Consider the following 13,758-nt stretch of genomic DNA (forward strand, 5'->3'; position numbering starts at 1 on the left):
TAATAAAAAAAATGTACCAGGATACAAGATTAATGCCAAGAAATCTATGGCATTTCTATACACCAATAATGAACTTACAGAAAGAGAGACTAAAAAAGCAATCCCATTTATCATTGCACCAAAAAAAATTAAGATACCTAGGAATAAAATTGACTAAGGAGGTAAAAGATCTATACACAGAAAACTACAGGACACTGAAAAAGGAGATAGAGGAAGACATAAACAGATGGAAGAACATACTGTGTTCATGGACTGGTAGAATCAACCTTATCAAGATGTCCATACTACCCAAAGCAATCTATAGATTCAATGCACTCCCCATTAAAATACCAATGGCATATTTCACAGACCTATAACAACTTTCTACAAATTCATCTGGAATAAAAAAAGACCGGAATAGCTGCAGCGATCCTGAGAAAGAAGAACAAAGCAGGTGGGACCTCAATACCAGATATCAAGCTGTATTACAAAGCCACTGTGATTTACCAATATTTAAACAACCTTGAAATCTCATACTAAACACAACGTGGCAATCACATATCACATGCTTAATACATTGCTAGTTTGATCTGATGATATTTTGTTTAGGACTGTTGCACTCATGCAACGATACTTAATTCTTCCTCAAACTATCTTTGGATTACATAAGAACTGAATAAATCACTATCCCAGCACAAAAAAATAGGACCATTCAAGATTTTGCTAGAAGAGGAAACTTCATTTAGGGAATTTAATTCACTACGAAGTTATTGGAAGAATTGGAAAAACACAGAAGAAAAATTAATTACCCAATGAAGGTAAAGGAAGGCTGAAGAAGCACATGTAAAAATGGCATTATCCAATCCCTATGATTGCAATGGTTCTGGAGCGGTTGCAGTTTAAAGGAGGTGACCAAGCAGTTAACTCATTTTTATAGGTGGCTGCCACTGCCCACCTGAAGCAGCCACTACTGGCTGAGCTGGCAGAAATGGAAAACAAGTCACTTTTCTATTCTTTTCATTTTTAAATCTCTTTTCAATGCCTCACATTAGTAGAAATTAATGGGAAGCCATAGGACAAGTAGACTATGGAATATAGTTTGCAGGCTTCCAGCTCCAGAGGTATAGGGAAAAGTATACAGGGGAAGTGCACGGCAGAGGGAGATCATAATCTACTGTAGTATGAAGATTCATACTCCTCTCATAAAAAGAGCTAGGGAATATTCTTTCTTTTTCATTGAATATTTGTTCATTGAATATTTGTTCATTGAATATTGGGTAGTGTCAGCTGCTAAGCTGTCTGGGCTTGGTCTTTTCTTTTTGTAAAATATTTAAACTATTGCTTAAAGTTATAACTATGCACTCACTACTGAGGTTCTATTTTTATAATGTGATAAGGGGTATGGATGATCCAGCTATTGCTCTGACTTATTTTCTATCTCACTCTTCCTGTCTCCTAACTTTTTTGAATTATTTTAATCCATTTCCCCCTGTATTTTCTGTGCTTCTGATCATCCTTAGGTGTTAGGTTCGAACCTCTACATTTGCATCTCAGCTCTAGCTTGTTGTATGATTTTCAGAAAGTTTTGCTTTCCTTTCCTGTAAAATGGAGGTAATAATATTCCCCACTTTGTATAACGGTTGTGGTAATCAGATAAGATGAAGCGGGTGTTAGCTCTAATGCTCAGCACACAAAAAGATGCTCAAGAAATGTAGCTATTATTGTTGAATTTATTCCTGTTGTTGTTGCTTTAATATTGGAGCCACAAAGTCAATATTAGTTCTTTATAAAAGAATTGACATCAGAAGCTACAGACTAAACATATCAGACTTAGAGATACAGGCGCAATTCTCTGACGTGGCCAAGCCATAGCTCACACAGCCACCAAGCGAGAAGCCTAAAAGTCACCACGAAGTATGAGCTTCCTGCATCCTGCCAAAGAGAGAAAGGAGACTTGTGGGTTTGGGGCACCAAGTATTGTGCTGAGAGGGGAGTCAGAATTCAGACCATTCTCACTGCCGTTGCATTTCTTAAGTGATGTCCTTGATTGTCTTCCTCTAAGCCAGTGGTTCTCAACCTTCCTAATGCCGCGACCCTTTAATACAGTTCCTCATGTTGTGACCCCCCAACCATAAAATTATTTTTGTTGCTACTTCATAATTGTAATTTTGCTACTGTTATGAATCGTAATGTAAATATCTGCTGATATGCAGGATGTATTTTCATTGTTGCCAATTGAACATAATTAAAGCATAGTGATTAATCACAAGAACAATATGTAATTATATATTGTGAAATATTTATTTCTAATTACAAGTAAATGAAATTTTGTCTTGAAGCATGGTGTAGCATGGGTAACAGTCTTAATATAACAACAGTAAACTACTTTGCTACATTTTGCGACAGTATGCATAAAAAGCCAACGTCAGTGCAAAGGTTGAGATTGCTTCTTTCTCATCAGATCAGAAATTCTCAGGGCAGTTTTTGCAAGAGCACAATGAAGATCATCTTCCACAACAAGTCTACTTCTGTATTTAGACTTGATAACCAACAAGCTGGAAAATCCTGTTTCACAAAGATATGTTGTTGGAAATGGAAGAAGAAGGTGCAACACAGTCTCAGGCAGAACAGGATATGACTGCAAACACTTTTTCCAGAATTTTGTAACTGGCATTGTAGAGAAATCAGTTCTCGCTGCATCGTTGTTAATAAGTTCAATGAACTCCTCTTGTGCTGTCTCAGGAACATCTTCAACTTTGTGAATGGGCTTCTGGCAAGTGCAAATGGGGTGTCAGGTAGATTTGGAAAGTACGATGAAATTTGGTCTGCAAGCATGTGCAAGTGTTCTTTCACAGAAATTATCATTGTAATCCTTTTGTCTGGTTCAATGTCATGTTCCTCAAAGAAAGCAGATAAGGTAGGCAACATGTAAATTTTATTTTCATCCATTTTTTTTGGCCAAAGCTGAAGTTTCATTTGGAATGATTGGATCTTTTCAGACAAATCGAGGCATGTTGCATTTGGTCCTTGCAGTGATAAATTTAACTCATTCAAGATGGCAAAGATGGCAACCAAGAAAGCTATTTTTTGCAGTTCACTTTTATCGCCGAAAAGTGCTTCAAACTGCGGTCTTGCTTTCTGATTAAAAAATGTTTTGAGTTCATCACGAAGCTCAAAAATATGTTTTAAATTTTTTTCTCTCGACAACCATCTCGCTTCAGCGTGAAATACCAGAGCATTGTTCGGCGCATCAAACTCGTTGCATAGATGTGAAAACAGTTGACCGTTTAAAGTGTTCGCCTTTACAAAATTGACACAATTTATGACGCTTTTCATTACTTCTTGTAACTCTTGTGGCAGTGTCTTTGTTGCTAACATTTGCTGATGAATCATACAGTGAGTTCCCGTGACTTTTGGTGACTCATTCAGTACCAAACGTTGAAATCCAGATCAACATCCTAGCATAGTTGGAGCACCATCTGTTCAAACACCACAAACCTTTCCCCAAGAGATCTTATGCTCTTCCAGAAATGAACCAACTGTGTCAAATACATCACGTGTAGTAGTTGTTGTTTCAAGAGGTTTGCAAAAATGAAACTCATCTTTAAAGTCACCATCATTAATATACCTCACGTAAACCAGTAACTGAACAGTTTGCAACATCTGTAGATTCATCAAGCTGGATACTAAATATTGGAAGTGGAGCAGATTTAATTTCCTGGATTACCTGATCAAGAATATCAGCAGACATGTCATCTATTCTCCTGCAGACAGTGTCGTTAGATAAAGAAATTGCACTCAATTTCATAACAAATTCGTCTCCAATCATAACTTGAACAATGTCTTTGGCTGCTGGCAACATTAAATCCTCAGAAAAGTTGTGAAGTTTCATAGCTCTGGCGATTCTGAGTGTCACCAAATATGAAGCTTCAATGGCTGCTACATTTTGTTTGTGGTACTTGCCACCAGTGTCAAGTCTGGCTTTCTTGAGTCCATCAGCTTTGCTTCTAAAATAGTTGGTATCCTTGCCGGCAAAGCTCGAATGCTTGCTTTCAAAATGGTATTTTAGTTTGTTTGGCTTCATAGATTCGGCTGATAGAACTTCACAACAAATAACACTTTGCGATTTCTCAATTCCCACTGTAGTTATTGAGGTAAAACCATACTGTAAAAAATCCTCACTATATTTTTTTTTCTTAAAGTTCTTCTCTACACGATTGTCATGGGATGGTTTGCTAATGAAAGTAATATATATTTGGTTTGCTAATGAAATAATATATAACAATAGCTTTAATAATACAAAAGATGATACATGGCATAGTTCAGTCAATACAGTTCATTAACGTGTCCTATGACTTATCATTCTGTGTTGTTGTTTTTACATACCTGTTACTATCACAAGGGGGCAGTATTCACATCAACCACAGCTGAATATAAAAAGAGCCATCAGCATCCAGATTAAGTTCCATGGTACAGATTTTTTTTTTGCAGTAGTTGATGATTTTACAGTACTTGATTTTACATTTACCCAGTGATTATAATTCATGAAGTGCCGTTTTACCTCCAAATACTGCTGCTTTCAACACAGTAGCTGCTTTTAACAGAGTAGCTGCTTTCAACACAGCAGCTGCTTTCTACACAGCAGCTGTTCTCTACACATGTGTGACTGGTCTGCAACCCGCCAATAGAGGAGCAGTGTCTCGGTTCCTAAGACCATCGAAAAAATGTGTTTTCCGCCCTGGCTGGCTTGGCTCAGTGGAGAGCATCAGCCTGCGGACTGAGGGGTCCCGGGGTCGATTCCGGCTAAGGGCACATGCCTGGGTTGCAGGCTCCATCCCCAGTGTAGGGCGTGCAGGAGGCAGCCAATCAATGAGTCTCTCTCATCATTGATGTTTCTATCTCTCTCTCTTTCTCCCTTCCTCTCTGAAATCAATAAAGAAATAGATTTAAAAAGAAGAAGAAAATATGTGTTTTCTGATGGTCTTAGGCAACCCCTGTGAAAGGGTTGTTCAATCCCCAAAGTGGTCGCGACCCACAGGTTGAGAACCACTGCTCTAAGCCCTGTGCCATGGGAAATACTAGTAAAAGCTCCGTATGTAACCCCTTTTTAATTGCATACTTCAGTTTCCCCAGTCTTCTCCTTCTGGCTCGGAAAGCAATCACTTAATAATATTATATGAAGGAAAAAAACCTTTCTCCAATTTATAAAATTGCAGGTAGTTGTGTTATTCAATTAAAATAATACTTTTTTTTTTCTGAACATAACCTCTTGTCCTAAATTGAAACCCTATATGGGCTGCAGACATTTAGCCAAATTAGAGAATAGTGTACCCATAGTTTTTCTATTCCTATATTAGAAAATATTTGTTTCTAATTATTTTCTGGCATGCCAATCCATTTGAGTCACAGAATCCATTTTAGTGTATTTCAATTGTTTCAAAGAACATAAAACACCATCACCATAATTACCTCCATATCTTTATAAATATTGCAATATCTGTAATGGGAATGTAATCTTAATAAAATCTATATTGTCTTTGAGAACATTTCATGGGCAGAATTTGTATTAATAGAAATACTTTATGTATCTTATTTCATCATTGACTAAAGGAATCATTTCCTCTCCAAGGTTAATTATCCCCGTCTTCTAAAGATACATGGTGGCTAATAAAAAATATTTAAATTCTCTTTGTTTAAAATGCAAGGCACTATTATAACAAATTTTAATACATTGTGCATATATATAGTTCTGGTTATGAGCTAAGGAACACAATTCCTTGAATGTTATAGTTTTTCTATTCCAATTCAGTGCTAATTTTTTTCTAGCAACAAATAATCTATTTTTATTGAATTCAAAATTACAGTTAATATGCTCTGTGCAGATAATTGAACACCTGTAAATTTCCAAGCCCTACAATTATAGATTGCATATTTCAGAGGCTTAAGGACCTGTTTTATATTCCAAAAGTCATGAGCTGAAGACTGATTGCAAATGTGTATGTATTAGCATAGCCACTAATTTTTCTACTGCATTGTATATATACATCTGAATGTGAGGCCTTTCATTACCACACTAATATCTTGTATTTAGCAGACTCAGATTTTTATTTTTTATTTTTATTTTTTAAATATATTTTATTGATCCTTTACAGAGAGGAAGGGAGAGAGATAGAGAGTCAGAAACATTGATGAGAGAGAAACATCGATCAGCCGCCTCCTGCACATCCCCCACTGGGGATGTGCCCACAACCCAGGTACATGCCCTTGACTGGAATCGAACCTGGGACCTTTCAGTCCGCAGGCCGACGCTCTATCCACTGAGCCAAACCGGTTTCGGCAGCAGACTCAAATTTTTAAAAAATAGACTAAAACATAGCTGATATCTTTCCCTGGGATTGGGAAGGGAGAGCCTGTCTGGTGAACCCAATGCTAGGTACTAGTGACTTGTACCTTAGGTATATGAGCACAGGCCAAGAAATGCTGGGAGGGGTGAAGACTGTAGCTGAACCTGGGAGCCCCGACAGAGAACCACCCATTCTGTGCATCTCACCTTCCTCACCAAATCCTGTAGCTACAGGGAGGAGAAGCTATATTTAAAAGGGAAAACTGATAAAGTATGCAAACTGAAACAAACTCCTCCCCATTTTTTCATTGTATTCACTTTCAAAAGTGATGTTAGAATGAAATTCTATTTAATTGAACTTGGATCAATTTCAAATTTGAATTGCTATTGTATGATTTGAATTGAAAATATTATAGTTGAGCCTTTTCTACTGTGAACATCAATTTTATTCACTCAGCTATGATAATAGGGTTTTATTTACATGGCCAGAATCAGTATATCAGGGCTAGAAGTTTATTTAGAAATCATTTAAGTTTTATTAGCGACATGTTTTATGAAAAATGAGGGCAGAGGGACTTGGAGAAGCTGTATGCCCAGCCAAGGCTAGAGGCAAGGGCCTGTGGTCCAGCCCACCGCCCTGGGTTGCTACAGCCATTCTCATGGTACTCCGTGCCCACAGAGCAGTGTTCAGAATCTTTCTAAAAAAGTGAGTACGGCCGAAACCGGTTTGGCTCAGTGGATAGAGCGTCAGCCTGCGGACTGAAAGGTCCCAGGTTCGATTCCGGTCAAGGGCATGTGCCTTGGTTGCAGGCACATCTCCAGTAGGGGTGTGCAGGAGGCAGCTGATCGATGTTTCTCTCTCATTGATGTTTCTAACTCTCTATCCCTCTCCCTTCCTCTCTGTAAAAAAAATCAATAAAATATATTTTTTTAAAAGTGAGTACATAAAGCACAGTTATTCTTATATTATTTTTTATTTTCATATTATATTTTTCCATACAAACAACTGTAAACCTTCTTTTGCTCACTCCTGTATATGAAAAGAAGTCCAATGCAGATATGGTATTGGGTGTCAATAAAAACTTGGAATGGAGAAGGTATACATGGGAATAATTGTCATAAGATCCAGTAAAATATGGTACTGTAACCACTGGATTACACCTTTGGAGATCCAATTATGTAACCTCAGATAGAAATCATCTGGCTTCTCTGAAAATACATTTTTTTCAACTGTAAAATGAAGATTATTCCTGTCTTTCCTAACTCTCAAGAGATTTGTGAGGATTTATTGAGATAATCTGTTAAGTCACTTTATAAGCTATGCATTACATGAATGTAAGTGGTTGACAAGAATAAAGTCGTAGAAAAATAAAACTGATCACGTTCATAAAGACCTGCCATTCAGGAAAGGAGCTTATCTCTTTATGCCTTTTATTTATTTTGATTGTATTTCAATTTTCTCCAAACATTTAAAAGTTGTATCTATTAGAACTGGCATAATTTTTAGTCTGAAATAGATTTGAAAAAAAATTTTGGATTATTTTAAAATAGTAATTGACCATGTGAATGAGATTTTTCTTACACATTTGATATTCATTCCATAAAGATGAGCTCCCCAAAGGAGAATCCCTTGATAGACTGGGGACTTTGTGGCTCCTCTGAAAGTGTATGTGAATGTGTGTATGCGTGCTATGGAGTGATTGCCTGGGAAGATCCAGATCTTTCATCACATTGGCAGAGTTGAGAAGAATGGGATATTAGAGAAGAGCAGAGAAGGAGAAGAAATATCAGAATAAAATCAAGAGAAGAGAAAGGGAATAAAAAACTTGAATACATTGCTATGCATGTGCTGTAGGTTGTTTGTGCCCCTCTGGAAGGACTGAGAAAATATCTTGTATTTAGGGGTAAATTTTTAAAATAATAATAAAATATTCACTGAGGGCTTGATATATCCAGGCACTGTGAGCTTTCAGTCATGATATTAACCCTTTGAGTGCCAACCAATATCCTAGGAACTATGCTAAAATTGCCAAGGCATTTTTGCTGATTTTACAGCAGTTTAGGAAAAGAATTATGAATTGCAAGTAAATGAAGTTACATATTCAAAATCTTAAGGAAACCTTTACTACATTGACATATTTGGATCGTGCTCCCTGGCACTCTAAGGGTTAATATGCCTCACAATAACCCCATGAGATATGAAAAGATTCAAAGTCCCTTTTAGGAAATGTTTGGTCCCAAGGGTATGCTGTATTAAGGTGTGTATGTAGAGGCCAGATTTTGGAATTCTAAATTTTTAAATTTTTAGAAAGATAAGCTTATGCCTTTACCACAAATTAACCAAAACACCCAAAATGTGCTGAGAAAGCACCTCATAATCTTAATGGGATAAAGAAAAGTTTTAAGGAGCCTCATGTTAGTTCATTCCATACAGGCCAGATTTTCAGGACAAATGAATTATGAAAAAGCATTTGGTTGTCACAGCTTTTAGGATTTTGGAATTGCAGATGAGGGATTGTTGTACATCTGTATATTACCATCCCCATTTAATAAATGTGAAAATGGCATCAGGGAGTTAGTTCATTGCCCTGGTTGCACAGCCAGCAGGTACCAGAGCAGACTGCACATCCAAGCCTTCTGACTCCTGGGCTGGGGTGTTTTAGGAATTCAGTGCAGATGGACAAATGAGAACGACTTGGTTTCACTTCACAATTGCCACCAGCTCTCTGCCTTACTGTTTCTCATTGTTTCTAAGGATTGTCATTTCCCCTAACTAGATGACAAGGGAGTGGGAAAAGGAAGGCAGTAGCAGAGTCCAATCCCTTCTTGAAATCTTGAAATTGACTGTCCAGATTTAGATGAATTGGTAGCCAGTCCATGAGCATCGTTCCAAGAAGAATCAGGAAGAACTCACTAAACATTCACAAAAGTACATTTTGAAAACTTACTATGTATTATATACTATCCCAGGCACTGGCAGTGCAATGTAGTTTATAAAAGTCTTTACCGTAGTAATAACACAAGTAACTAAATAATTAGAATATAATTTCATAACATGTTTGACACCTTTACATAGAAGTTGAACAAAAGTCCAGACTATAAGGTACCAGGTTCTCCTTAGCTAATAGTTAGATAAGCATTTGTAGATCACAACTCCGGGGGAGCAGGCTTTCATGGGAAACCAGAAGAATGAGAAATTCCTTAAGTTACTGTGTTCCTTTTTCCCTATGATGGGAAAAGGGCAACCAAGGTATGATTCGTCATGCACTCAAAATACTTAGAAAGGAGGAAGCCATAGAGAAGAAACTCTCTCTCCTGTCAAGAGGAGCCACAAGGGCAGGGTGAGGGTCACTGACAGGAAATCATCAGCAAGGGTTCAAGTGAGCCATGGGCAAGGCAAGGCTGGAGAGGGAAGTCAGAGAGGCCCTGGAGGAATGGAAGAAGATCCTCACAGCAGGCTGACCCCAGATGAACGGGGAGCAGGGACAGAGGCTGGGCCCGCCTGGTGGTTGAGCCACAGCAGCAGGAACCAGCAGTCGGCTCACAGAAAGATGGATTTTCTGTGATGTTACTTTTCTTCCCAAGGCCAGAGGACAGGGGGAGCCAACAGGCTGGAGTGGAAGGCTGGACACCAGGCATTTTCTCCTGCACCATCAAAGCAGTGAAGCAGAAGGAACACAGGTGCAATGCAAGAAGGCTCCAGGAAACCGTGACTACCGAAGGGCTGACATAACTGGAAAGTGTTCATTTGAAACACATTATGAGATAAATGATTTTATGAACAAGTTGGAAACCTAACAACCACTCATAATATCATTTCTATGTTAAAATGAGTTGTGCATCCTAAGCAATCAATGCAAAAACAGATTTCGGTAAAAACAGAAATTGTAAAGGACTGTGGGCTGGAGATGCTTGAATTACATTTTCTGTCAGTCACGGAGGCTGCCACTAAGAACCACTGGGTGGCAGTGTGGTTGTGATTTCCTGGTAAATAGAAAAGGGAGTAACTATGGTTGAATCCGAAGTTAACAGGGTGTGTTTGGGGTTTTTTGTTTGTTTTGTTTGTTTGTTTTCTGGCATTGAGAAGTTTACAATGGAAACTGTTCATGGAATAATAGCTGGGAAGTCAACAATGACTATCCTGCGAAAAACCTCCAGCATGTGAAATAAAACTGATTTGTTAACAATGTAGCGTTTTATAACAGCAAAATGTCTGCTGGGTTCTCAGTGATTCTTCTGATAGAAGAATGTTAGACATATCTCAGTATAGACAGGGGAGGGAACAGGACAACGGACACCTCTCTCCCGACTCTTAGGAAAGCCGTGCTCCTGGCTGTACCCAGCAGGTGCTTTCTGTCCCCGGGCCCACTTCCTCCCCACCATCTGACCCACGTTCCCTTTGTCCTCTGAAATGTTCCTGGAGACAAATCCCTGACAAGTCACCTCATCGAACTATCTTACTTCACTCTCTTCTTTTGCATTTCTTTGAAATTATGTACAAAAACACACTAACGTTTTGTATTATAAAATTTCTCTGTTCTTTCTTATTTCTGAAAACACTACTTATTAGCTGTGTGATCTTAGGTAATGTACTTAACCTCTCTGTACTTCATATTCTTTACCTGTAAAATGAGATGACAACAGTTCTAATCTCTTAGGGTTATTGCAGGGCTGATCTGAGTTAATATAAGAAGAGGCTTAAACTGGTTTGCCCTCCAATCAGAATGTGAAGGAAGAAGTCAGAAACTGTGCATTCTGGTTCTGTTTTCTCGGGGCCCTTTAAGTGCTGGATATGCAGCACGTGCTCCATAAATACTTAAATCAACAAGTTAATAAATGAATGGCTAAAATATGATCGTGCCCATGAGATGCACAAAGGATGACTTCGATACGATCTGGCATTTAACATCGGAAACCTTTATGAACATATTATTTTACATGATAAAAAATAGATCATTTGAAGTGTAAATAAGCTTTAAAACATTCCTATACATTTTAGATGGATCAAATGTTCTTAAACATTAAGGTAATAGTTAAGAAAGAAAAGTTGACTCCCAAAACATTGATTTAGAAGAGTAGACCCTCTTAGTTAGAAGCTAGCTCTAAGATAATTAACTTTTTTACTTTCGAACTAGAAACCAGGCCTTTAAATTCAGTGTTATTATTTTTGTCTTTTTAAACTTATCGCTGCCACAATTTGGTAAAAGCCATTAGCATGATAAGTATATAAAGTATTGTTGATTTGGCTGTAAAAATGTACGTGAGGAATACTGTTGACATTCCATGTTTTTGTATGTTTGTACCAATTCATATAATGATTTTTGCTTCTTTACCATCAAAATATGAAATCTTATTCTTATCTCCGTCCTTAGGCTTTTTTTACAGTATGAAGCACTTTCTGAATGGTTTGTACCAATTTACTGTGGGCTTTCTTCCCCTTTGGAACTATTTCTCTTTCCTTGCAGAAACTAGGTTAAAACTCTGCCTATCAGGAAAATTAGGCTCAGAGGAAGACAATGACCTCTTCAATACATCAAGTAAACTCCCAGACTCAAAAGATCTGAACAACATCTTGGAAAATAGCTGGGACTAAAATAACAAAAATCATATTTTGGAAAAAAATTCTTAGAACGGAAAAATGAATGCACAAAGTGGTGCAAACGCCATCACCTCCTCTGGTCTGGTGCCGCCTACACACAAGAACCAAGCCTTTCCTGTGTCACCCTGGATCCCTACTGTGCAAGCTTGCCCAGGAGTCAGGGGGCCTTGTGTTTATTGGCTTCAAGTATAATCTTGCCATGTTTCAGTAAAGTTTCTTTTCGTGTCATCGATATCAGTGCAACCTTAAATGAAATGCTGCAGGTGCATTTCAGCCCTGGGAAGTTCTATCTATTCACAAGTAAGAGCTGTACCCAGCAGGTTTTTAATTTGGCAGAAGCCTCATTGCTATTCATTTAGGATTTATGTGTTTCTTTGTACTTTTGGCACAGTTCAGTACGAGATTATTTTTTAAATGTCATGATTTAAGAGGCTCCATTTCAACATGTTCATTACTGAACTCATTATTGTCCCTCTCCTTTTTCCCAGGATTACTGATCTCAGGGAATGGACCACATCTATCCAGTTGTCCATCCAGCAATCAGGAAGTCAGCCTGCACTGCTTCCTCTTGCTCACTGACACTTACCAGACACCTCGTTATGGACTTGGGCAGTTGCCATGGGGGCAGGGACTTGGTCTATAAATTCAGAGGCTAGCCCAGTCCCTATGCTCAATAAATACTAGAGGAATAAGCGAATGACAAATATTGATCTAATCTATACCCTTCTCTTCACCTCCACTATCTCAACCCTAGTTTTGGTGTTCACCATAGTCTTAACTGACTATTGTAATAGCTTCTAATTTGGACCCTTTGACTATATTCATTTCTCACTGCAGCTGCCTTTAAATCTAGCCTCATTGTTCCCTGGCCTGGAGCATCATCCCATATGCAAATAGGCTGTGAGTTTGATCCCTAGTCAGGGCACATACCTAGGTTGCATGTTCGATTCCAGGTAGGAGCTTGTACAGAGACAACCGGTCACCTCTATCATGTCACATAATTAACATTTTTACGTCTCTTAGCAAGTTTGATGATTATAACACAATATTGTTGTCTGTAGTCACTATACTATGCATTAGATCTCCAGGACTTGTCTGCAAGTTGCAACCTTATATCTTTAAACAGCACCTCTCCTATTCCCAACCACCATTTTACTCTGTTTTTATGAATTTGGCTTTTTCAGATTCCACATATAAGTGTCATTGTAATATTTGTCATCTTTGTCTGGCTTACCTTGCTTAGCATAATGTCTTCAAGTTTCATGCATGTTGTTGCAAATGGCAGAATTTCCTTTTTTTCTGGTGGCTGAATAATATTCCATTTTATGTGTACACATGTGTCTACCACATCTTTACCCATTGACAGGCGTGCATGTTGTCCATATCTTGGCTATTGTGAATAATGCTGCAACTCAGTTCTGCTAATTGCAAAACCCTTGCAGTTGGCTACACCATGTCGCCTCTGGAATCCCGTCCTCTTACCCATGAAAGGGAGGAGGTGAACTAGATGGGGCATCCACATTTTCTCAGTAGAGACCCACACAAGACCAAAATCCAACGCCATGGAGGCCACAGTCTTTCTTTTTTTTTTTTCTAGTTCTTTTATTTTTAAGACATGCCCATGCATTATGTAGAAATGGCCCAGGATTATTCATGGAGACAGTAATTTGTTCAAATGTGTTTTCCCTCCTCCCCTCTTCTCCCACTCTGATTTCTAGCTCCTTTGACTCAAAAAAATTGTGGCAGGAGGGAAAACAGAAGCCACTTGAAATCAGAGAATTTTGTTAGTTTTTGTAAAAGCCTAGACTTCTTGATATTACTATGATAAGTACTCTAG

At 38.2% G+C, this 13,758-nt stretch overlaps 1 pseudogene; it reads right to left on the minus strand.

The window, feature by feature from the left end:
• Positions 1-2,256: 2,256 nt before the first annotated feature.
• On the minus strand, positions 2,257-12,541 carry LOC102770655 (annotated as a pseudogene).
• Between the last annotated feature and the right edge of the window lie 1,217 nt (positions 12,542-13,758).

Source organism: Myotis davidii, unplaced genomic scaffold, assembly GCF_000327345.1.
Source record: "Myotis davidii unplaced genomic scaffold, ASM32734v1 scaffold147, whole genome shotgun sequence".
NCBI classification, from domain to species: domain Eukaryota; kingdom Metazoa; phylum Chordata; class Mammalia; order Chiroptera; family Vespertilionidae; genus Myotis; species Myotis davidii.